Source organism: Dysidea avara, chromosome 6, assembly GCF_963678975.1.
Source record: "Dysidea avara chromosome 6, odDysAvar1.4, whole genome shotgun sequence".
Lineage (NCBI taxonomy): Eukaryota > Metazoa > Porifera > Demospongiae > Dictyoceratida > Dysideidae > Dysidea > Dysidea avara.
Window position 1 is genome coordinate 33131957 of NC_089277.1, and position 26781 is coordinate 33158737.

Consider the following 26781-nt stretch of genomic DNA (forward strand, 5'->3'; position numbering starts at 1 on the left):
ATATGTTAAATGAGCTAACTTCAATGGGGAATACTATTTATTTGCTTACTTAAGGAGAGGAGTTGTACTTATTTGGATGTAAAAACTGACAATGAACTTTAAAAAATTCCATTCCACCATTCCAGTAGTCCATTCCACTGTTTATACACTCCCAACACTAAACTGATATTGGCGCAATGTTTAAAAAAAAATGCTTTACTGGGTATGAAGTGTGTCCTGTTGACCCTTTTTCATGGTGGATCTCTGATTAACATTCCAATTACGTGTAAATTTTTTTACATAATGAAACCACCTGGGTGTTCCCCTGTGATGATATTGTCTTGTGACATTGCTAAGTAACATATTGACTAGTTTGCAAACTCTATTTCTGAATAATAATAATAGCATTGAAATAGTAAAAGTTGCGTACAATTATTTTAAAGTGAAAAAATATTTGTATCATTACAGTTTATATACCAGCAGTAGATTTGCCTCTTTACTAGAAACAGCACATCTTGCTCTACAGTGTGTAGTGGAACAAGTAGAGTAGAATGTGGTCTGTGTGTGACCTTCTGTAAGGTGTTATAATAGTATGAAGGAAAACATAAAAGTTAATGTACATGTACCTTTCATCTATGTCTCTTCTTCTGAGCAGGTAGTGACAATGTTGGTGCTGATGAAATTGAATTGATTTTAGTGTCTTTTATTGCTAGTGATGACCATTGTACTGTGGACAACAACTAATGAACAAATACATCTGCATATATGTAAAGCACAAGTGGAAGGAAAAATATTTTGCAGTCTAGTGGGGACTGTTGCAATAAAGTGAAGAAACTATAGATACTATGAATAGTGTATAAGCAACCATTTATCGGATGGGCTCAATTACCGGAAATACATGCTTCAGTTATCGGACGGGTGTTATACTAATAAAACGGTGGAATTCCGTGGTACCAAGAAGAGACGTAGTTGACAAAGAGTGTGTTGTTTGTTAAAGGTTGTAATTCTAGTGATAAAGGAATGGACAAAGATTAACTGTTCGTATAACTTCCGTGCTGTAGATTTGGGGCTGTTTTCAGAAGCGAGTTCAGCCTAGCACTTTTTCTTCGTCACTTTGAAAGCCCATGGCAGTCTACTGTTAATTTCTACTTCATTGTTAGTCACCAAACAATAAAGGAAAAAAGACAAGCCATGATCAAAGCCAGCAGTAACTGGAGCTTCCACAGAAAAACATGGTACGGCTAGTGTCGAACTTTCCAGTTGAACTGGCATAACTTATGATGACATGGCGGCTGTAATGAAGGCAGAGATTGATGAGAATGTAGTCCAAAATAGTGTCTTGCCATCTAGCCAACTGTTGAGAAGTGTAAGAAACCTAATATTCATCTCCACGACTGAAGTTCAAGTATGCCACCATGCTTTCCCTACAGGACATCTAGAAACCACCAAGAGATCAAGAACAGAACCAACAGAAGGATGTATAATTGATTGGGAGCTGGTTGTTCCACTATTAAATACTGTAGAGCCCTTAAAGGACCATTGTGTGTTCAATTATCAAGCAATTTATGTGTGCATTTTTACAACAACAAAAATCATAGCTCATACATTACGTGATCTGACGTGCTGAAATTTTGCATGGATGTCAGTTAGACCTTCATAAACATACAGGAATTTCTTTCAGATTTTTGTGAGGTTCCAGCACAAGGCCATGACCAGCTTTGCACTATTGTTTGATAAGTGAAACACACAAGCCTATGGAGTTCTGGTGATTGAGCCATTGTTCCGATAAATGGTTACTTCAACTTTTCACATTTTCAGCTGTTACTGGTCAGGAGGAGCACCTTTTGACACCAAACTTGGTATATACACAGGAAGATGAAATCAAGTGGAATACATCTGCCAAGAATAATGCTCCAGGAATGTTCTGACGAGAAGGAACGTGTGGCAGGATTAAACGCTCTGTTAATTGGTGGCTTACACTATCTAAATTTAATCCATAAATGTCAGTATATCAGTGGTATGGGTAATGTAAGGATTAAATTTGCACATCATCAGGTGATGATTTGTTGTAACAATTGATCACTACTAGATTGTAAAATTACTCAGTTTTCCCTTCCATGTATTTGTTTGTCTACTGTACCTTTATACCCAATCATTGTAATAGTACATAAAATTTAAACAAATTCTGTACAAACCACAAAGTGCACAACTTGCCACCTCAACCTGACATTTAGTGAAAATAGCTCCACCCTATGCTTAGCTGAATTATGTTTACTTGGTCACCCAGGGTAAAGCCATAGGCACTTTTGAAAAATAAATGCTTCCAGGGATACAAAAAATATGAGATACGAAAGTAGCAACATTTGCACAAGTACGTACACTGTATTCCTTTGGAATGCCACTTTTCAATTGCAAGCAACAATCTTCTCTTGGGCATGTTGTAGTTTATACTGTACAGATTTTTGCAACTCTCACTGGGAAAAAGCCATTTCATGCATTTATATACTGGAACAATACAGTGTACATCTGTATATGGTGTTTAGTTTGTTAGTTGTTTGTTTGTTTGGTGGGAACAAACCATCACTCTCCCTACTATACAGTACTGATACAAATAGTAGCATGTCATGTATGTACATACCAGCGTTGAAACCGGGTCACTACTGCTGACACGGATGACCCACTGACCCGGATAGCAATCCAGGTCAGACCCAGATGTGACCCGGATTAATTAAAGCAAAGGCATGTGATAAGAGCTTTGTTTTGGGTAGTCTCGAGCGAGCGAGACTACATTTTGAGCGTTCGATTCGTGTTGGGTAAACGAGTAGTAATGTAATATAGAGTAAGCCGGTATTAAAGTTCATAATTTAAAATCAGTCAGTTGGTTTGATTCCACATAGCTACTGTGAGTTTACAGACAGCAATTGGGTGTGGCTTCATGCATACCTAGTATTACAATTTCCCAATCTATTAAAGTGGGTGTGGCTCACAAAAGTACTTACCCTGCTGCAAGACCAGACTATATACAACTTGTACAATAATCGATTAGTGGGCGTGGCTCCACGTAAGCTTGCAGACAGCAACAGACACAGTTTTGTGTTACAGACTGCACTTACTAATAAATGGGTGTAGCTGAGCATATGTTTGTAATGTGATAAGTGGGTGTGGCTCACGAAAGAGCTACGTGATTACCATTTATAAGTTTCCACGTCGTCAAACGGACAATTACGTCTCGCGTGATCCATCCGGGTCAGACCCGGATAATTTGTAAACCAGGTCAGACCTGGATGACCAGGAGAAAATGTGACCTGGTTGACCCGACCCGGTTTCAACACTAGTACATACACACACAATACACATGTGTACACAATACACAATATACAGTATATACCTGTTCATTACAGTGATGTAATAACTATCTGGTGTTTCTTCTCTTGTAACTTGTCCTCCATCATCTTCAACCTCTTCTGTACACTATAACAATATAGACTGATCACATTAAAACTATGTTTGTGATTTGTGTCATGCCAATACATAACAAACATAGTGTATTGTATATAATTGTACATGGGCCACTTAGCCAGGAATTTCAAAGGATGGTTCCACTCTGACTTAGTACGTAGGTGAACTTTCAGCAAGGGTGTGGTGATGTAGCCACCTGATGCTGACAACACGTACACTTCAACACTTTTAATTGGCCTCAAATTGAGGTACACACTAACGTCTCCCATGTATATGTGGACTTTATCCACAATGATGTCATGAGTACAAAATGGCCATGTTATTTAGGGGAGTAATGTACAGTTGCCTATGGAGAAATTGAGCTAGTGTTGTACTGATTCCCACTTAATTGATATCCATTAATAGTTTATCCTATAGCTAACTGATACCTGATTGTAGGTGTCTACAAGTTACACTTGTGCATACCCACTAATAGTACAGCTTGCAAAGCAGAGTTTTGCAGGTTTAGTGAGAGGGACCAGAACCTTTGAGCAAAGTATGCCACCACCTTACTAGCTTACTAGCTTGTTTAACTCCTTGAGCATTACATAAAAGCTTGAAACACAAACAGTTTCACTAGATAACAACTGTACGTAGTTACAAAAACAGAAACAGAACAATATAAGAACACTGAGAAAAGTTGTAACTAAGGAACAGCACTTAGACTAGGGGTGTGACTTACGTACCTAACCAATACTGCCAGGTGCTGCCAGGATGATATCATGAAGCTGGTGTTGGGTGATTTTTGGAAAACCCAAATCTCCATGATCCCTATTTTACATGATCCCTAATAGACACGTCACATCCTGTACATACACTACACAATATACACACTTACCATCATTAGAACACTAGAAGTGATCCAACACTGAGGTGAATTGTTTAGACAGAGTGTTGCTGTTTACTTTGTTCAGCTTGTTGGAACTATATTTCAACAGCTGTCCTCTCTAGTTCAAGTGATTGTACCTTGTCTTGTAATGTCTTCAACACCTTGATCATTGCTACAGTATTATATCATTAAGTTACATACTTCCAAAACACATGTACAAATATTCACACAGTTGATCCCAGATAATTGGTATACACAAATACTCCAGCAATATATGAGGAGAATATAATCATACCATGGCATGATGGCATCATAACATCTTGTAGGGAGAATATATCATGGAGACATGAATCATGAGTGTACAAGTCACTGTGACAGTATAGTGAAATGTACCCTAGCAATCAAGAGGTATTTAGTATAATTACTACGTAGAATAAACAAGCCACCTAACTAGTAAATAACAACTTTTAGACTCTCCCTTGTGTTTTCATCTCATCCTAACTTCACTAACAAGCCACTTGACTAATTTGAACTGTATGTACATCTCAAGATGAGAGGTATAGGCATCCTAAATTTAATAAGTGATACCAACGCATGCACACACATGTATGCATGTACGTACCACCCACCCACACACAAACAACCTAACACAAACAAACACAGCAATTGGTTGCAACACTTTCAACAAGTTGCTATGGAATTTTAAAAATAATTTATTTAACAGAATTTTCTAGTGACTGACTGAGTAACTGACTGACTAATTCCTTCAGACAAGCGTAACTCGACAACGGCTAAGGCTACGGGCTTGATTTTTTCGCTGCTCAACATTGCTTCAGCCCGACAAGTGCCTTTTGGCATACTGCAGTATGTACAATGCATTCTTCATGGACTTACCAGTGTCCTCCTTTGTGTCTCATTCATCTTTGCAGACAGCGAAAAGTGTCGATTTGACAATAGCACGTGATGGCTTCCCTTCATAACGGAAATCGTCCGTATTTGTCATAGTGGCTATTTTGATATATAGTAGAGGTGCTTTTCAAACAGTTCTTGATTCATACTGCTGTGTAACAGGTTGAACATAACCGACAACGAAGCGTAATGGATACTTCACTTTTCAGATGATAATTGATATAACTGGGGCGCGCGGCACCATTTCTTTTGGTATGCGTGGATTGCAGAGGTGCTTTTCGAACTCAAAATGCTGTGTAACGGGTTAAACAAAGCTGACAACGAAGTGTAATGGATACTTCACTTTTCAGACGATAATTGGGGTGCACGGTGCCATTTTAGATGCGGTATACGTGGGTTCACCAGTCATAATAATTATTTACAAAAAAAAGTTAACATACAAGTACACAGAAAAATTTGGAATTTTCAACTAGAGTAGGGACCATAACACATCGATAAAAAGTACTGAAACAAGCTGGAGTAGTGCATGATATTAGATCACAGTAAAACAATAAGAAGTGTTATATCCCTACTGTGCATTTCCATTATGGTATCATGAGCACAGTAGGGATATAACACTTCTTATTGTTTTACTGTGTATATCGTGCACTACTCCAGCTTGTTTCAGTACTTTTTATTGATGTGCTATGGTCCCTATTCTAGTTGAAAATTCCAAATTTTTCTGTGTACTTGTATATATTGGAGACATGAACCTCGAGTGTACGAGTCAGAGTGACAGTATAGTACTTATTTGAGCAAACTGGTATATACTACTACTACTACACTGATATTTTCATCAGTGTTCAATGACGTGCATGACTTCGATGTGGTTAGCATTATGCAGTAATGGATCAAAGCTTACGATAACGCTCACTCCCCATGCAATCATTACAGTTGTTTGAACACTGATGAAAAATTCAGTGTATTTTCCAGAAATGTCCACAACTAAGAAATGTAAAGTTGTTATTGCTAGTGGAGGAGAGCATTCATGGTCACTCCCCTGGGCTGTAAAAATGTATTATCACTTAGCAACCAATTGGTAGTTAGACAGAAGAAACCTTTAGACTTCCTCCTTGTGCTTTCATCTCATCCAAACTTCAATATGTACTATAACCCACTTTTTAGGCTGTATATATGTACATATTAATATGAGAGTTTCCACTGTATAAGCACCCTACATTTAGACTCTATTTAGGCTGTTTTGGGTGGGTAATAAATCTCATATACTCCACCTTGTTTTCAAATATACTCCACGCCTTCAGGCACAATAATGCACATGCTCAAAATCTAGGCTTATCCAATCGCTACGCATTGTTCACGTGCAGTGATTTAATGAGCGCTATTATTCTGTCACGTGAGGATGCATAGTTGCCATGGCGCTAGTATTATCTCAAGAAAACCAGCCGTTTTCGTCGAGCCTACAGCAGAAACAGCCATGGATGAGGTAAGTAATCTGAGTGTAATGTGAAATAGAGTCTAAAGCAGTTATACGGGCACAATGTGGAGTCTATGAAATTTATAAACCATCAGGCCCTTAGTAGCGCCCTCGCTTTGCTCGTGCGCTACAGCCCGGGCCTTCGGATTTATAAATTTCATAGACTCCACATTGTGCCTGTATAACTATTATTTAATAAGTGACACACAAGCATGCACGCATGCACACACAGACACACACATACACTCATGCATGCACACCCACAGTGAATGTGAAGACTTTGGTTGCTGTATTCACACCACAGAAACATACATAGGGACAATTGTGCACTACCAAGGTGATGAGGATCAGGTAAATCCTGGGACAGGACTACCCCACATATTCTCCACTATATACAACCAGCCACATGACATGTGTACATCACTAACTACACTACCAATAATCGGTTGAATTATCAATAACAGCTGATATTAGCTAATTTTACAAGTATTGGTATCGGTTATGAAGTAGAAAAATTTGCCGATTAACAGAAACCCACAATCAATCATTAATGACAGCAATGAACAGATGAAAGTAAAGAAAGTAGTGAAAGCAGCAGTAAGTGGTACAACATTTATTTGCTGTAACTGTTGTATAACTTTAGGCTTGTTTGTTTGCAAACATATGGCTGCAAGGGTATAGCAGGCTGTGTAAATTTATCGACCACCCATGCAATAAGTTGATCACTCTTCATAAATGGCCTGGAATCCCACTAAAATGTTTGATAAGCTGCTTTATAACTACTTGGCTTCCTATTGCATGAAAGGGGTTAGCGAAAACTTGCATTGTTATTTTTTCATTGTTTTTTTTTTTTTTGCATTATTTTTGAAAACTTGCCTTTTCACTTGCATTGTTATTTTTCATATTCCTCCTCCCCTGTTCTGAAGAATTGAAGAAATATCGGTTAATATCGACATATCGGTTACAGGAATACGCAAATAATCGGTATTGGTAAATGTGAAAAAATGCATATCAGTGCAACACAAAACTACACTTCATCACATAACAGGTCATATCTGAGTACCTAATGGAATATCTCAGTGTAACCTGTAATTGGTAGGCTAATAAGAGCATAGCAACGTATAGTGTAATGGTATGAAAATAAAGTGGTCTTAATTCAGAGGAGATGGTCCTTAATGAACAGGGTCTCTTATGAGACTAACTTGTAAACAAGTAATTTCATTGATTATTTGTTCTGGAATATTACTACTAAATATGTGACCGGATCTGCAAACCCCCCAACATAATAGCGCAATTTCGAATTCCTGTTTAATAAATGTTTGTAATCTAATTAGTCAAGTGTACCTTCTGGCAAAGTTTCAGCCTCATGTGCCAACAACTGTCAGAGTTACAGCCCTACAAAGTAGCAACAACAGAAATATCGATTTGTACAGGAGTATATAGGGAAAATGAATTATGGGCACTTACTAAAACGGTTTTAACTTACGAATGAATTGTCGTACTGGGGTGAATTTTTCACCATCGTGTTCGCCATGGATAGGAGAATCATTTATATTTGTCCTTCTATCACCTTTCTTCACTGCATACAAAGGTGAAATTTGTGAAGAAAAATCGATCACATACTATTGCTTTGACGTGACATAAACAAATGCTCATAACTTGCGTATCCTTGGGTCTACTGCAACGAAAGAAAGATTTTCCAACTCCTCATGAGTAGGCGAATAGGATGATATCCAGGTTTTTATTAGTCCCTTCCTTCACCAAGAAAGAAGCGTTCAAATAATTAAAAAAAAAATTTTCAATAATGTGCAAGTATTTCACCCATTGTTTTCAATGTTTTATACTGGAAATTTAGGCTTGCGCTATTGTGCCAGGTTTTCACAGATCCGGATATGTATGGTAAGATTGAAGAACATAGCAACCTATAGTGTAACGGCATGAGAACAAAGTGGTCTTAGGAGATGGTCCTTAATGAACAGGGGCTAACATGTAAACAAGTGATTTGATTGGTTAATGGTTAGTGTACATGACTGGAATAATACTACTAAATATGGTAAGATTGAAGTCACACTACTACTTAACCTTATCCTCTGTTACTCCTTATAAGAATATTGTCCTACACAAACTAATCATACAGTAACATAATAGTAGTGATGTATTTTCTGCCAAAAGTATCAACTAAAAACTTCATAACAGCTTGACAGTATTGGTTACATGGGCAAACTGATTCCTTCACTGATGCATTAGTTAATGCATTTATTCATTGTAATTAACGTCCCAGCTGTACTATTGTCATGCTCCACCTGCCTACACCAAGTACACCTTATAAAGTGAATGGAAAATGTCCATTTAGATATTAGTTGGTGTTTACCTATGCACAATTGTAGTATAGTGGACATGCCCATTTGCAATCTATCAATTGCGTCATTCAGTACTGCTGCTGTGAACTTTCCAAAACTTATAAAATAGGATTAGAAAGATAAAACGTAAGAAGGATGAGCATAAATACAAGAAAACCTGTAATTTGAAACCTAACACCGACGCTTCAAATGTTCGAAGATAAATTTCAATATTCATCCCAGCCCTATGTGAAACAACGTTGCCTTTGTGAAAAAGGCTATAAGTGACACAGTGAACTATCGATCATATTATGCTCTCTCCATATTACAAGGATTTGGAAATCTTCAGAATTACAGTACAAACCACCTTGTCAGTTGTGGCTCCAATGGTTCAAAGCTACTCAACATATGACTTATGTATATCAATTGTTTGTGACATTCACACATAAAAAAATTAATGTCATTTAGGAAGGTTCGTGATAGTGAGGTGTTGGGATTAAACTTTGTGACCAAACCACAAACACTACAACATGTACATACACAAAAATTAATACTCACCAGTAAGAAGTTCCAATGAAGAATTTTTCTCCATAGCAATTGAGACATCTGTGCAGTTATTTCAGACAGGTGATATGCTGAAATCAATTGCAAGGAGAATTGTAACATTACAAAGCAGTGAAATGCCTGACTGAATATGGATACAGTCAAAAATCTAATGCTGTCATAGACTAGCAAACTACTACACCTTTTCACATGACAGAACAGCTTACCAAGCTACACATCTCCATCAAATGTCAGGTCCCTCTTTGTGTGTCTTTTCTACCCTGTGTGTTAGATAACAGTGTGGCTATTAGTAGTGATAACAACAAGTAACCCACCCAGGATAAGGAAAAAATAATAGTCTATAACTATTGATTAGACCGCCACCAACAGGTGTACGTAGATGACCTATCTTATTTCATTGCTTTTTATTTCTATGATCCCTATTCAAATGTGATATTTTTTTATACAGTGTATACTTATCTGTTTACTTTTGTACTACTGGTGGAGCACAACAGAAGGAAAGAATGACACTAGACACATCATAACAACTAGTTGTTGTGTGACTGAATATGTCTCCTTACTAAACAGCACAGAGTGACTATTTCACTTCATTATCAGTTATCTACCACCTGTTATACACTGTTAATAGTGAAGGACAGTATGAAAAGTGTCTCTGTAATCAATCCAGTTACTATGGAAATTACACACTATTCTCATTATAAACAGTACTGAAGCCATGACATGTTACTACACATCAACACTTAAACAGCATAAGAAATGAGTCACAAAGGATGACTAAGGGAAGTCCCTGATGCATGATTACAAGGAGCACATCTCGGGCTGAAGCGACGTCAAACTTAATTCTGTAGCCGCAACCAAAGTTGAGCTACATTTGGCAGATAGTATCAGTTACCAAAAAATCAGTCAAATTAAAAATTTCATACAAACTTGTTGGAAGAGCTTTGGATCACTCTGAAGGCATTTTAGGCCTCCACTCATGGTCTATTTATTCAGCTCATGTGAAATACTTTCAGTACTTGCACAACACTATTATAAACATGAGCCTGTCCTACCCTCTGTATCAGCTCTGATTCAGTACTAATCTGATTATCAGTGGATCACTATCACTAACTCTGTGCTGTGAAGTCTAACTAATTTAGACCACTCCATGTATTACCTTACCAGTTGCTTGCAAGGTCATCTCAACTAAATTTTATGTTTCTCAGGCCAGAAACAGCAAGTACAGAGTTGGTATGTAGCTTAGTAAAATAAAATTATCATTTTTCACTGGCTGAACAATAAGCTACATGTCAAACAGCAGCTAAGTTACATCATGATTGCTGTGCCACATGTCAACAGCCTGATGTATGGTGAAAATTGTCATTTTGATGTTTTGTGTCACCCTAGAGATTGAATTGTTGTGGTCTAATGCTACCAACACACCTTAGTAGCACCCAAAGTATCAACATGATGTTCTCATGTTTACAATCAGCCAAACTGGCAATCTCTATGATCCCTTAGATGACATTGAAATCTTCCACAGCTTCATCTTGATTGCTGACAGTCACCTTGACCACTCAGGGTGTTGAACTACACTGTAAATATCAATAATTACATTAAATTAATGAATTAAATTGTCTATATGGTCTATATTAGGGTTGGAATGAATGTACAAATACATCCTCCAAAGCTTCTTTTCAAAATTTTACCGAAGCTTCGAAGCTTTGTTACAAATGTCATGTCAACTATTAATGACCACAATTGATGGTTCTTAGGGTGTACACTGTAGCACAAACTCCTACACTTTGTTAAAGCTCCAGTATAACCATTGTTTAACTACAATTACATCAAAAAATATGCAAATGGCAGCTTCCACAAGGAGTGACAATACTTGTGCAACTGGTTTAACATGTTGGTATCCATGGTAACGAAGCTTTGGTGGAGTATAACAGCATCCAAATGTTATGAGACCGAACGAAGCTTCGAACTATTTGTCTCAACCTTAGTCTATATTCACCACTAACCCAGTAGGGACAAAGGCAACAGATACCCTGTAAATACAGGAATTAAGAAAAATATTGGAAAAATAATCTAATTAAATCCCACATTAGAAGATATGAGATAAACAGTTTTAAAGAATTCAAGTCAGTATAACTTACCAAGGATAACAATCATGTATATGAAATATACACAAAAGATGCATCAATCTATTTCCTTTCAGACCACTTCCAGTACTTGTGGTTACTTGTAGAGTTTCCTGCCAAATAAGATAGAAAATCTGAGCAAGTGGACAAGTGAAGTAGTACCGTGAGGAGTGACAGGAGATAGACTACAAAAATGGCAGGTTAAAGTCCAGATATTAATGTAAGAAAGCTGTTTTGACACATGGGGTGACAATGTTAGCATAAAAACTGTTAATGTAATCCAGCATGAAATCTTATATTTTAGTATGGGTCGATTATGCAACTAGGGGACCAGCAAGAAGGCTACAGAGTATTGAGAGTAATGTTGTTTAATTAAGAACATAAAACTGTTGACTACATCACAGACCAGCTGGTGATGGGTAGTTAGAAAAGGCAGTCTATATACTGGGAAATTAAATGACATTGTTTGATATTCTTTCCACTACCTGAACTAACTAACATGTTGGTATAATGTGGTCAGTCTAAACAGGACCTACTAGTGTTTTACACTTTACAGCCTCTGATATTATGGGATATCAATTGTAGAGTAAACTTAATTGGTTTATAAATTCACCACCACAACAGACAAAAGAGTAGTGATGATGTCACTAATACCTGCTACAACATGTTTGACCATTAAATTAACCACAATCAAATATGACAAAACCACATGCTTCACAAACCACTACAAAGAAATTCCTGTACAAAAAAATTCTTACATGTTGCTTCGTTTATACTAACAATTCAGTACGTATATCACAGTAGAATCTCTCAAATCCGACATCTGCATAATCCAGAATCCTATTTAGTCTGTAATGTTATTTACGAACACCTTTGTATAGAAAACAGTTTCTAAAAGCTGTAATACTTGCAAATTCTAAAATTAAAGAAATTGTGTGTTTTACCTGTAATTTACTGCATAATCTGACATAATTCTAGACACTGTACTATGTCAGATTACAGAAGCGACTTCAAAATCCAACAACCTCTCCCATTGAGTATAGGATTAGAGAGGTTTGACTGTACATCAGTTATACGAGCACTATTATTTTATACTTGAATGCCAAACTATACAGTGACTGTTCTATTAGAGTAGTCTCCAACTACCAAAAAAATCTACGCATAATTGCATATAACATACAATATCAATGGTAATATCCCCAACCTGTAACAGCCAAAACGTACATAAACATATTATGCGAACAGAAGAGGATCAGCTGCATGTAGTCTAGTGATGTACAATAATATTGATAGTGTGATAATCGTATCGCAGTGGTTCATTATCGTGATATGATAATAGCTTGTGATTATCGTGAGCACCAATATTATACATTCTTAGGATTACTCAAAAAATTAAAACATTCATTTGTTTATTCAATTATGTATTCTAAATGTTTTCTTAGATTGAACTTTGCTGTATTTTGGCAGGATATATATGTATCCGGGTACACAGGATGTGCCTTTACCGGTATTCATAGAAAATAGGTAAAATTAGTGCTGCATTATGCATCTTATCATTTGGATTTACTATCGTGATAACTATCGTATCGTGATGCAATTATCGTGATCAATCGATATAGTTGCAAACTTATTGTCGCACATCACTAATGTAGTCCATAGCTACACACTTCTTCAACTAACAATTCATTCATACATGATATCACAAGATCTGTTAGCACTAACTTGTACTTGCTATTCACAACAAGTACTGCTATAGACTCTACAAGTAGTATTCTGTATACAGGATGATTTGAAATGTAATGTAATAAACTACTTCTACTAACTGTGAAAATTGTTATGGTCATAACCATTCTCCATTATGAGTGACACATGTAATGAAATGTATGATAGTTGAATCTTCTGACCATGAGCAAGGAACAAATCATGTTAATATGAAAAGACACAACATAATACTGGGAATGACTAGACAACTTCAACATTATCACACTATACTGACATAATTCCACACATCTTACAGACGATCAGATACAAAATATTTCATACATGTTGTACATGGAAGAGTTGATGGTCCAGTTCCAGCTGAGGTCATCTCGTTGTAATGTGTTCTGTAGAGATTTCATGCTGTACAAAAGTTTACAATTTTTCTTAAGAGTAGTTGGGCAGGATGACTGTTTCGGTTTAACTGTTGTTATAATTTCTACCTCTCCATCAGCAGGAATGGTGACTGAAGAGCTTCTATGATGAGTGGCAGGACGTTTGTGTTGACGACATTTAGACTGAGTGTTGATGATCTTGATGTGTTCAGCCTTACTAGTCAGTCTGGCTTCAATGTAATAATACAATTCATCTTTAGTTGTAATAGTTCTTCAGGACTCCACTTGTTTCTTGTAACATCCTTACCAACTCTTGTTGTTCACTACAGTAGAACACATGCAGTCATGTAATGTACCATCACAACTTGTATGAATATAATATTGTGGAATTGTTGTCATACCAAAAGTAGTGGGAGCTGCACTTGTAGTGATACAACAATTAAACACAAATACCTAGCACATCTGTTGCCTCAACATTCACAGATGATAATTTTACTCACAAATGTGATAAACACTTGTACTATACAGAATTCTAAAATAATTATGTATACAGGCAACCTATACTCTTTTCTAAACGTACGCCAACATTTAACAACACCGACTTAGACAATGATAATTACAGTCTCAAACTCAACTTTTAGTCTTAACAGCCTCCCTCAAATAAGTTTAACCTATCCCTACACCTAGAAATCTACTCTGAGATAATCTACTTTAGCTAACCTTCCTCATATTTGTTAGTTATCCATCCCCAAACAAGTTTAATATAAACTCGAAGGGTTAAGTGTTGTGTTTAGCTCCCATCACCTTATGCAGTATGATTCTAATAAATTCGGGCAGTTACTCGTGTGTGATGGCTGGTGTAAGCAAGTGTAACAGAAAGAACTTATAGTGTTGTAGCGATTGTGTAGTAAAGTGTATTAGAAAGTAGTTAGGTTATTCTAGAGTGGTTAGTTTTGTGCTTGTTCTATTTAAAGATTGCCCTGAGGATCGCCTTAGTGTTGTCTGCCAACGTGATCACATTCTTGGTGGAATTGCTATGAGATGAGTATTGTAGAAATGCTGTAGACAGTATAAATAATATTAAAATGTTAAGAATATAACTTTCGCTGATTCCGTTATTCCATATTCCGGGTTTTACTGCTTCCCAGCACACTTGGGCAAATACAGTACAGTTATGAGGAGAATTTATTTAAGGAATGCTGCAAAAACAACACAATGTAACTTGCTAAAACAACTAAACTAATCCTACAAGTTCGTTCTACGGTTAGGAATATACTTACTGATCGTCTATCACAAACCTCTTTAAACACAACTCCACTAAGACAGCATGGTTGATCATGTGCGTGACATTGTAAATCACTAAAACTATTCAAACTAATCCAGTTAGTTCATTCTACGACTAGAAATAGATTATGTGAATACTTACTGATATTCTCATCACCAAAAATCACAGCAATTTGATGACTAGAGAAAATCGCTCCGAGCCAGACGACGAGGAAGTACAATATAACACTTAAAGCATTGCCTATGCTTGTGTGTACGAAAAATACAGCACTTGGGGGTGCCTCGAGGCAAACATAGCACTTGGCTTCACCTCGTGGTGTATTAGTCTCTCAGCACACTCCCTCGTGCTGTATTGTCCGTACACACAAACAGCAGTGCTTTAACTATAACATAAGCTACTTTTTAGGCTGTATGTACACTGTACATCTCAATATGACAGGTTCCACTGTTTAAACATACTACATTTAACAAAATTTAATAAGTAATACACAAGAATGCATGCACGTACACAGACACACAAACTCATACACTCACGCATGCACACCCACAGCGATTGTGAAGACTTTAGTTGCTGTATTCACACCACAGAAACATTAGGGCTGAGCGATACTACCGTTTTAGCGATATATCGCGATATTTTGAAAGTATCGATATCGCGATATTTTGTTATTAACTATCGTGATACCACGCCTGTACATTACTGTCATTAAAAATCCATTTGTTTGCAGTATTTGGCTAAGAATCCTTGTAAATGATAAAGTCCACCCATCTGGTTACCCCCTGCAGAGAGGTGTGAACACCATAACAACCACAAAGCATGTGTTACAATAACTGTTACTGAAACAAGGATGATAGTGGCTAGTTTGCTATCACCTATAAGGACTTCCTGCAGGAATGCTGAGCAATACACTATGTGGCACCAGCTATGATTGACTTATTTATAAGTATCATTAACTATTCAGTATCGTGAATAGTGACTTTTAGTATCGATCGTGATACTAAAATGGCAGTATCGCTCAGCCCTAAGAAACATAGGGAGATTTGTGCACTACCAAGGTGATAAGGTAAATCCTCCTTGGGACAGGACTAATACCCCACATATTATCCACTATGATATAACCAGCCACGTGGACATCACTAAACTACACCTCATGTCATATCTCAGTACCTAATGGAATATCTGTAGCTTTGTACACAAAAACAATACTCACGTGCGCATGTACACACACACACACATTATCTGAACAGTTGATGTGACTGTTCTATTAGAGTCTTTGTTACATGTTTACAATGTTAGTGTATGTTCTATTAGAGTAATCTAATTGAGCTCGGGTCTTTATCTATCTGAACAAATTCACTAATTTGTAACTTGTAACTTGGCACATGGGTGTTCAAATGTGTCACTGTTGACGTATGTATAGTCAAGTCATAGTAATCCATATTGTATTACAGTGTAACCTCTCTGTAATGGACACAAGAATTTTTGGAATACTAGCATGATGTATACTATCAGGGATTTTCTAGGGGGGGGAGGCAAAGGGGCAATTTGCCCCTCCTGAAAATAATTTTGCCCCCCCGAACTCTGCCTCAACCAGCCTGAGTAAACAGGTGATTTAGCCTAATTTAAGTTCTCCCCCCCTCAATTTCTGAAAAACTTGGATTGCCCCCCCTCAATTTATTTTCTAGAAAAATCTCTGATACTATCCATCAAAACATCCTCAGCTAGCAAAATTATTACCATCTCCTAGTAAAAACTGATTTTAGTACAGCGTATACAGTATGATCTTTACTCTACTTACTGACTTTGGTATTGCATCTGATACTGATTGATGCATGCAATGATTGCACCACTTCCACACCAATCTATAGGAGTGTTACTTTTGTTACAAGAAGTAAGACACAGGAGCTGTTTCCATGCAGCAAACATTATAGTACCCGTATAACCACTTTAGATTTACTTTCTTTATTACACTCAGATTATTTGTCTTAAGTTGATACAGTGAATAAATGTATATACCTGTGCATCGGTGAAAGCATCAGTTTGTTGGTCAGTTATACATGTTTGGGCTTGACGATGCCTAACCACACTGCCAAGCTGTTGTGAAGGATAGTTGGCCTTTGGTTAATACTTTTTGGCAGAATAAAAATCCTACAGTACTGTTGTGTTACTGTATGATTACAAAATTTACACATAATTTCCTTTGATGTCTAGAGGCTTAATGAGGGTATTAAATCCAATAGAAACCTGTAGCAGGGTTACTAAGTAACCTAAGGCCTAGCTCATGGTTGTTTACTACACTGATCAAACGAGCATCGGCAAAGCCAAATACACAATATCCTTACTGTTAGCTTACTTTCTGGACAAGACACGCATCATTTGGGCTAATGCACTAGTGCCACAAGTTGTGGTGCTGACACCATCAACTCAAAAAGTGGATCTTGATGCCAGTTTGCTAGTTTCTTTCACTCTTTCTGTACTTGCTTCACTCAGACAAAGTTTCTAAACTACTTAGAACGAGCCGACACACCGCTTCAGCACAGCTACTATACACCATGCTGCAATGTTAGTGTGCACTGACACAATTAATAAACTCAAAGGGTATCTCTCCATGCTAGCAGCCATTTTTCCACTTGTTATAGCTTACTTTCTGTACTAGACAAGTGTCATTGGTGCTCATCCAAGCATAGTAGCTACTATGGTGTGGTGCTGACTCCTCAAAGGATAAATCTCGATGCTAGTATACCCACAGTGCCACTTTCTCTCAATCTTTCTTTGCCTGCTTCGCTCAATGAAACTTTCTAACTACTTAGAATGAGCTAACATCGGTTTCTAGGCTATTTAGCGCCCCTCTGATGATGTGAGTAGCGTTCACCAACATTGTCATTGGGTCACTAAATCGCGTAGAAACCTTGTCGGCTCATTCTAGAAGGTATGAATATGGCTTCTATCTTACAATAGTTAGTAGTACTATTCCAGTCAAAATGTACACCAAACAATTAACCAATCAGATCACTTGTTAACATGTTAACCACACCTCTGTAATTAAAGGACATCTCCTCTGAGCTAAGTCCATATTGTTTAAACCATTACACTATATGTTGCTATGCTCTTATTAGCCTACCATTTGGCTATACATTACAAGTTACAGATATTCCATTAGGTACTGAGATACTACCTGTTATGTGATGAGGTGTAGTTAATGATGTCCACATATTATGCGGATGATCGTATATGTGGGATACCAGTCTTGCTCACCTAAAGGATTTACCTATACTGACTCTTGTCTCCTCAGTAGTGCACAAGTGTTTCTACGAATGTGTATATGGCAACCAAAGCCTTCACATTTGCTGTGTGTGTGTGTATGTGTGTGTGTGTGTGTGTGTGTGTGCGCACGCAAGCATCTGTGTGCACTAGTGTTCGTGTGTGTCATTTATTAGGATGCCTATATAGTGGAACTTCTCATACTGAGATGTACATTCAAGTTGAGTTGGTGGTATATTGAAGTTTGGGTGAGATGAAAGCACAAGGAGGGAGTCTAAAGGTTGTTGTTTACCTTTTAGGTGGCTTCTTTTCCCCTCGGTTGCTAGGTAATTAATACATTTTTACAATTTATTTTCAACTTTTCTTGTAGCATTTGAGTTGCATAATGATTGCATGGGGCGTGAGCATGATTGTGGGCTTTAAGTTCACCAGGACACTTCGGATTAATACTACAGGTATGAGAACACTAGTAATGAGTATTTAAATTACAGTACGGTACTATTCGAGGGTCTGGTACTATTAAAATTATTTTCATAAACAAGGATAAAACCCTTCAAATAGTAGTACCACACTGTGGTACTATTCAAGGGTGCACACAAAACAAGTAAATATGGTAAACAAACACAAACACTTACCCATTGGTAACAAGGTGATCTTGTCTTCTCTACTGCAACCATTTCAGGTGCCATCCTATAGCAAGACATGTTGTCATGACAACAGGCACATCACTAGGGGCATGATTCATATGTAAAGTACAGTGGAACTTTTCTTATCTGGGTGGTCTGGTATATACCCACTGTCTGCATCTCAGAAATGTCTGTAACTAACAATAACATGCTAATGTGGTAAAGTGACTACCTTAAATGTTATAATTGCTGTCAGTTAATGCTATGCAGTTTAATGGGCAGAGGAGAAAGTCACTACAGAACATTCATGGTCACTTCCCTGGGCTGTAAAAATGCAGTATCACCTAATCATTCACAGCATTGCCTTTGTGAAAAAGACAATAAGTGACAAAGTGAACTATGAATAATATTATGCTCTCTGCATGTTGCAAGGATTTGGAAATCTTCAGTATTGTAATGAGCCATGTACCTTTTCAGTTGTGGCTTCAATCTTTGGCAAAGCTACTCAACATATGACTATTGTTGCTGTTGTTTATGACAGAATTGAGCACTTGCTTCTTAACGTGGTAATGTCATTTAGGAAGGTTTGTGAGACACATACAATATGACATGTAATTCACATTATTAGACTTGATATTGAGGTCTAGTCTAGCATAGTCAGATCCTCAGCATAGCCTTACGACAAGGGAATGGTTGTGCCAGACTAACTGAGGTGTTGGGATTGAACTTATTCTGACATGTGACCAAACCACAAACACTACAACATGTATATACATATTCAGGAATTCTCTAATTAATACTCACCAGTAACAATTTTCTCTTCATTACATGTGAGACATCTGTGCTGTTATGTTATGCTGAAATCAACTACAAGGAGAATTGAAACATTAGAAAGTGGCCAGGCTGAAAATTGACACAGTCAAAAATCTAATGCTGCAATAACTTTATATGCTATACAGGGGGTAGACTACCAAACTAAACTTCTTCAAACAAACACAAAACAGCTTACCAAGATACACATCTTCCATTAAATGTTATGTACATAGCTCCATATATCACCAGGTCCCTGACTTGAACTCATCCTGTGTGTATTTTCCACCCTGTGTGTTAGATAACAGTGTGGCTATTAGTAGTAATAATAACAAGTCACCATTCAGGATAAGGAAAAATAGTCTATAACTGACCTCCCTTATTTCACTGTTGCTGATTTCTATGGTCTCAACTCAAATGCATTTTTTGCGTGCCCACAGCTGACCAAAAGGCCAGCTGTGGGCGCGCACTTAATTGGTTTACTGAAATTCTTTTCATAAAAACATGTGCGTGTACCTATCTATGTTTGTCCGTACGCACCCACATGAGCAAATCGTTTTGGTGGTAAAAGCAGTCAGCCTATGAAATTGAACACTAAATGAAGCCCATATTAAACTCGAGCATTTGCACTAGGTGGTTTCATTTTGCCGGTTTGAAATACAGGTGTAGCGACTCTCTATAAACTTCGTGAACCACCTTCCCATTGGTCTCTTCATGTATTTAACTACCGAAAAACACCATAGCAGGCCTCTTAGGCTACTAGGAAATGTGCATCGCTTCGACTCGAAAGGGGTGTGTTCCTACGTATGCGAACGAAAATGAAGGGCAGCGTTGAGGTTTTGTGGAGAATTTGCAAAACACTATATAGACAAACTATAAAACTGTTGAGAAGATATTTCTGTGGTTAATAAGTTGTTGAAAGCAGTTTGTTCGAAATGCTCTTCCTTAGCAATGCATATATTGCAGACAATTATGAAATAATTCACCAATCTGAAATTACACTAACTATGCATGCATAATTGCATTAGCTACTACAAAACAGAAGCCTTAGTTAAATATATTTCCAACTATACTACTGCCTGGCTTTTAGAAGTAGCACAACATCAACTTGTTTTATTTATAGACTTGTGTGCTTACATTTGTGACCGGATCTACGAAAACCCAAGCCTCTTATGCCAATAACTTTAGGAGTTACAGCCCTACAAAGTAGCAACAACAGAAAAATCGATTTGTACAGCAAGTATAGGGAAAATAAATTACAGGCGCGTACAAAAACCGTTGTAACTTACCAATGGATTGAGGTACGGGGTTAATATTTTCACAATCATGTTTGCCATGAACAGGGGAATCAATTACTGGGTAAGTTGTTCCTTTACACACCTTTCTTCACTGCATAAAAAGGCAAAATCCGTGAAGAAAAATCTATCACGTACGATCACTTTGACGTGATGTAAACAAATGCTCATAACTTCCGTATCCTTGGGTCTACTGCAATGAAACAACTCCTCTTGAGCAGGCGAACAAGATGATATCCAGGGTTTTATTGTTAGTCCCTTCCTTCAATAAGAAAGAGCGTTCAAAAATTTATGACAATAATACGCAAGTATTTCACCCAATGTATTCAGTGCTTTATACTGTAAATTTAGGCATTATGTCGGATTTTTGCAGATCCGGTCACATTTTGTAACAACATGATTCATTACTGGTAACCACTAACCAGTACATACCACACCAGAAGACACCAGACACATTATAACAACTGGTTGGTGTGTGACTGAATATATCCCCTGATAACAATTACTAAACAGCACAAAGTGACTATGTCACTTCATCATCAGTTATCTACCACCTGTTATACACTGTTACTAGTGAAGGGCAGTATGACAAGTGCAATCCAGTTACTATGGAAATTACACACTATTCTCATTATAAACAGTACTGTAGCCATGACTTGTTACAACATAACAACACCTTACATGGTATAGAGTAGAGAGAAAGAATTAGGACAAAAAGGAGCTCAAAATAAAAGTCCATGGTGCATGCATTGAAGCTGCCATGGTTGACAAAAAGGCACGTCTTGAACTGAAGTGACATCAAATTCCAAGTCCACAGCCTTAAGGGTGTTTGCAGCAATATGCAACTTTGTGTTACTACTTGTACTCACACAATGTGTAACTATTAAAATTGCTTAAATCAAAACTAGTCCTTCAGTTTTTACAGTAGCACACTGCAAACCACATTGAACAATCTTCAGCTTATAACTCACAACTCTACGTTTAAATAGTATTAAAACACAGTGTACATAAACTTAAGTGAGCACTACAAGTGTGTTCCACCATTTAAAACCTTGTGTTCTCATCACCCTAACTAGCAAAGCCACAAGGCAACACACAACATGTAAACATAGAGACTAATTCATCAGTAAATCTCGTCATTGTGTCAATACAGTGAAACAGTTCAACTCTACCAAAGTACACATACAGCTACCTTGTAGAAAAATACTCTATACTATAAAGCCTTATGATTATACCGTACTGTATTTATTACTTTTGAAATACCATTAATGGAAAATACCGCATGAGGATAGCAGACATGGGGCCAAGTACATTTAAATGTACTGTAGTAAAGTACAAGTACTTTTGAGTTTTCAAAGTACAAGTACGTACTCCAACTGAAATCACAAGAGTACTTAAGTAAAGTACAAGTACAGTGCATTTTCCTATAGCACAGTTTATGTAGCCGTCCATAATAAGTTAAGCTTGAGGTACAAACATGCAAAGTACAGTTTTTGTATTCACAGAACTAGCACACTGCACAGTAATCCTAAAATTTATAAATCAATGTTAAGTCTACTACGCTCAAATTTAAATTCTTTTCCTACGCTGCTAAATAACCCCTTAATTGGGATAAATGATACAGGTACTGAAAGAACATCTTTTGCCACAATGGAAAGGTAAGGATATATATTGCTTTGCGATAATCTTTCCAAAAAGTTTACAGGATTGATTTTTTTTTCCCGGTACACATGGGGTTTCCAAGTAGTCATCCAGTTCAGCATGTAAAGTAATTTCAGTTACAGTAGTTGAGTTGCCTTCTTCACAAGTAGTGATGTCTGGCATAGAAGAATGCATGCACTATAAATAATATTTTCTTACCACCAATTCAACAAACTACTCCTTACAGTGGTTGCACTTAACCTTACAGACTCAAACTTTAGGAATCACAAGCTACGTATTTTAGGACAGCAGGTACTTTCAGGTTTTGGTCAACCGTTCTCTTCAACTCTCAATTAAAATAACAGCATTGTTTTTATTACAACAGAATTATGGGTACAAACTACAATGTTTGCGGTACTTAAAGTATTTACAAGTACTTACAAGTATTTTAAGTACTCCAGTACATACAAGTACTTGGCAAAATACTTGAGTATAAGTACAAGTACATTGCATTAAGTATGAAAGTATTTCAAGTACTTTCAAACTTGTACTTAAGTGTACTTAAGTATAAGTACTCGTGTACTTGGCCCCATGTCAGGAGAGTACTGGAGAGTAGAGACCAATATGAATTAGTCTCAATACACCCAAGGCACTGTACAGTATTTTTCACACACACACACACACACACACACACACACACACACACACACACACACACACACACACACACACACACACACACACACACACACACACACACACACACACACACACACACACACACACACACACACACACACGCACGCACACACAGAGGAGATGTTTCAACCAAACATTATATAGTTGCATGTCTTATGGATCATTTATCTTGAATACTCAAACTACTTCATTTTCAGTGGTCAGACTATTGGTCAGTGTTCATATAGTCTAAATACTAGTTAAAGTACCGCCGCACGTACAATATGGAAATAAAAGCACAAAGACGTGGGTGAAAGACTAATATAGCACGAAACCATGCCCGAGTACTTTTATTTTCATATTGTACAAGCATAGCGGTGCTTTAACTGGTTTAGAATGCTTTCTTGTCATCTTAGTTGGAGCGCTCGTTTCGTGAATTCGAACCGCATCGGTTTTCAGCCATCAGACAATCGGTAAGTGTCTATGTAGTACAGTTGTGGTAGTAATACAAGCAAATAGTATATTTTTGGCTACTTTTGGCGATTAGCACGAGATCTTGTTTTCGTATTTATTTTCCAATCAATGCGTAACTGTTCTTTATTTTCGACAACTGTACTTTATTGTGACGCAAATGGAAAATATAGCATACTTGAATACGTTACGGAAAATAGAGCACTCTTTTCGCTTTGATCTCGCCAACGCAAAGTACTTTAATTCTAGTTGTAGAACAACCAACAAGATTAGATTAGCTAGTTAAAGAGATTTACATAACAGTTGTGTGTTTGAAAGGAAATATTAACTGTACTGTACACCAGGGTAAGGCATGATGTCATAACACATACCATGTTACATAATCAATTGAATTCCAATAATAATTACTGTAAACGATAAAATAAAAACTAATGTACTGGCTGGTAGCGTTGTGAAGTTGATTGTATTTTTTAAGGTATGCAATTTTTGCGAACACTCGCTTTCATATGCACATGTATCATGCAGACTACGATGTGTGATGTGTGATCAATGACAAATATGTGACCAGGACTGTGAAAAACAGGGCACGTGGGCACAAACTACACCCTGTCACATAACAGGTCATTGGAACAGAATATTTGCATTCTGTAACTTGCATCATAAAGCCAATTAAATGCTTACTACGGGCTAAACATGCCATTGCCATAGTGTAATAGCATTAAAAGTTATGAGCCAAGGATGTTTGAAAAAGGCAAAAATCATGTGCCCACTTGCCCTGTTTTCGCAGGCCCAGTCACGTATATCACAGTAACGCGGTGTACCAAGTGGGAGTAGGACATGATCAGATGATGACCTATTGCTATAGCACAATCAAACATGGAACTTTAACTTTGCACTGTTATTAAGAAGTAAGAGTATACACATGTAGAATTTAGCTAGGAAAGTCACACAAATTGTTGGGGGCTAAAAAGGTCTCTAGGAACACTGTCATCCTTAAAAATTTAGTCAAAGCTATAATAGGGACTTTCATGGGCAGTGAAACAGGTGCAGTATTACATTTATAACCAAACCAAAATGTGTCTTCAGAGCATCTAAGCATTTTTACAGTTGCTGAATTTTAACTGAAACTAAATACTAATGCCTGAACAATCGCAACTCAATACAGAGGCTATAGAATGCTGTACCATGCCTCATAGGTGAAGGTTAGGGACACGCACACACTCGCGCGTGCGCACGTGCGCAAGCACACACACACACTTGCACACACATACACATGAGGCAAAGCAACTCCTTCAGTCACTGTGGCTTCCCAGTGAACCAGCATTGGGACAAGTCAGTACATCTCCTGGGATTCAACCATCAGGAGGCTATACCATGTCTCAGGTGAAGGGAGGTCCCACCTGTACCTTCACCCACTCAGTGAGACATGAACAGATGGCATTTGTATCCCTAGAAACCCAGTGATGTTACAGCTACACATGTACTAATACACACACACACACACACACACACACACACACACACACACACACACACACACACACACACACACACACACACACACTCACTCACACCTTGACTATTAGTAGAAGCTTCTCCGGCTATAACATCTTGCCAGTACATTAGCTACTGGCCTAGCTAATGTCTGCCGCATTATAGGTCTGGCTTCTCATGAAAGTATCTATAAAATATTAAACATACATACTAAGCAGAGACATTTAATTCACAAGATACAGACACACGTAGGCACACATGTACAGTTACACATAGATTGTACATAACAACTTGTGAGCATAAGAGCCAAATAAATTTGACAGTATTAAACAAATAAGCAACTACTTGATCCTCCAGCAACATTACTAAGAAACTATGGATAGAAAAACAATATCTTAGGTTACTGAGACTTACTATGTCAATCAGAGTAGGCCAATCCAAATAAATTCTCTGTTTCCCGTTCACCGCCGGCATCTGGTTACTGTCAGCTCTAAATTATTCCATTACTCCGTATTCTTCCATTATTTTCCGGTTATTATTGCATACTGACAGACTCTATCTTGAAACATTTTCAGCTCACGTGTCAGCAGCGATATCAGTCTATCACGTCAGTACAGAATTCACGTTTGTGCTATTTTGCAACTTAAAAAGGAAAGAACAAGCTTAAGCATGCTTTTATGCAGCTTTTCAGTTTTGCCAGGCAAATAATGGCTTGAAAAGCTGCCAATATTGTAATGAAATAATGGAAACGGACCCCCCCGTCTGCATGAAAATATGCCTGAGTCCAGGACGGGAAACAGAGAATTTTAATCCACGGATTGGATGAACGGCTTTACACTCATGCAGCGTAGTAGGCACTATATAGAATATTACAAGAAAATGTCACAACACTGTAACAATGAAATCTCGTGTGAGTTTAATCACAAAGAAATAGCTCGTGCGAGTTATAAACACTACCAGACCCTAAAAAACATCGCGAAATTAGATCCGAAAAACAAACACGAGCGACATATACACAAGCACACAAGTGATCTTACCTGATACAAAACACATATTCCATAAGTAAACGCAACGCGACTATTGGAGGCCACAGTTCGTCAATCCTTTGGATTCGAGTCAGTTTGGATCAATCGGATTGATGCGCACGTGCCAGCACGTGACACTATTGGAGCTGACTTGATCCATATGCTTGAACCAATGAACAACCTTTGGAAGTTTTGTTGGTAGCAGTGGTCATGGATCACATTAGGACATTCAGCATGAAACTCATGCAATGATTATGCTAAAGTTCATAATATAATATTTTATATGTCTAGTTCAATGCATGTTCACTTGAAAATTATAGCTAGCTAATTTTTAAATGAGTTTTCATCAGTTTTCATGATGAATATGATGTCCTGTGAAAATATGCA

At 37.4% G+C, this 26781-nt stretch overlaps 2 long non-coding RNA genes across 5 annotated transcripts; both read right to left on the reverse strand.

Moving 5' to 3' along the window:
• Nucleotides 1-360: 360 nt before the first annotated feature.
• LOC136257948 (uncharacterized) lies at nt 361-12429 on the reverse strand. Of its 4 annotated transcripts, none has more exons than XR_010702444.1 (9): nt 11731-12429; nt 11015-11166; nt 9799-9852; nt 9587-9663; nt 4316-4478; nt 4164-4264; nt 3368-3450; nt 606-719; nt 361-551 (listed from the first exon to the last, which is right to left on the reverse strand). It is a non-coding gene; the product is annotated as an uncharacterized lncRNA (long non-coding RNA). The 4 variants fall into 4 exon arrangements; XR_010702442.1 differs by having other exon boundaries at nt 606-706; nt 11731-12425; XR_010702445.1 differs by lacking the exons at nt 9587-9663; nt 9799-9852; nt 11015-11166; nt 11731-12429 and adding an exon at nt 4602-5674 and having other exon boundaries at nt 606-706; nt 4316-4467.
• Nucleotides 12430-13612: 1183 nt separating this feature from the next.
• On the reverse strand, nt 13613-26530 carry LOC136257952 (uncharacterized). The gene is made up of 6 exons (XR_010702448.1): nt 26407-26530; nt 25450-25556; nt 19990-20080; nt 19785-19847; nt 18990-19044; nt 13613-14131 (listed from the first exon to the last, which is right to left on the reverse strand). It is a non-coding gene; the product is annotated as an uncharacterized lncRNA (long non-coding RNA).
• Between the last annotated feature and the right edge of the window lie 251 nt (nt 26531-26781).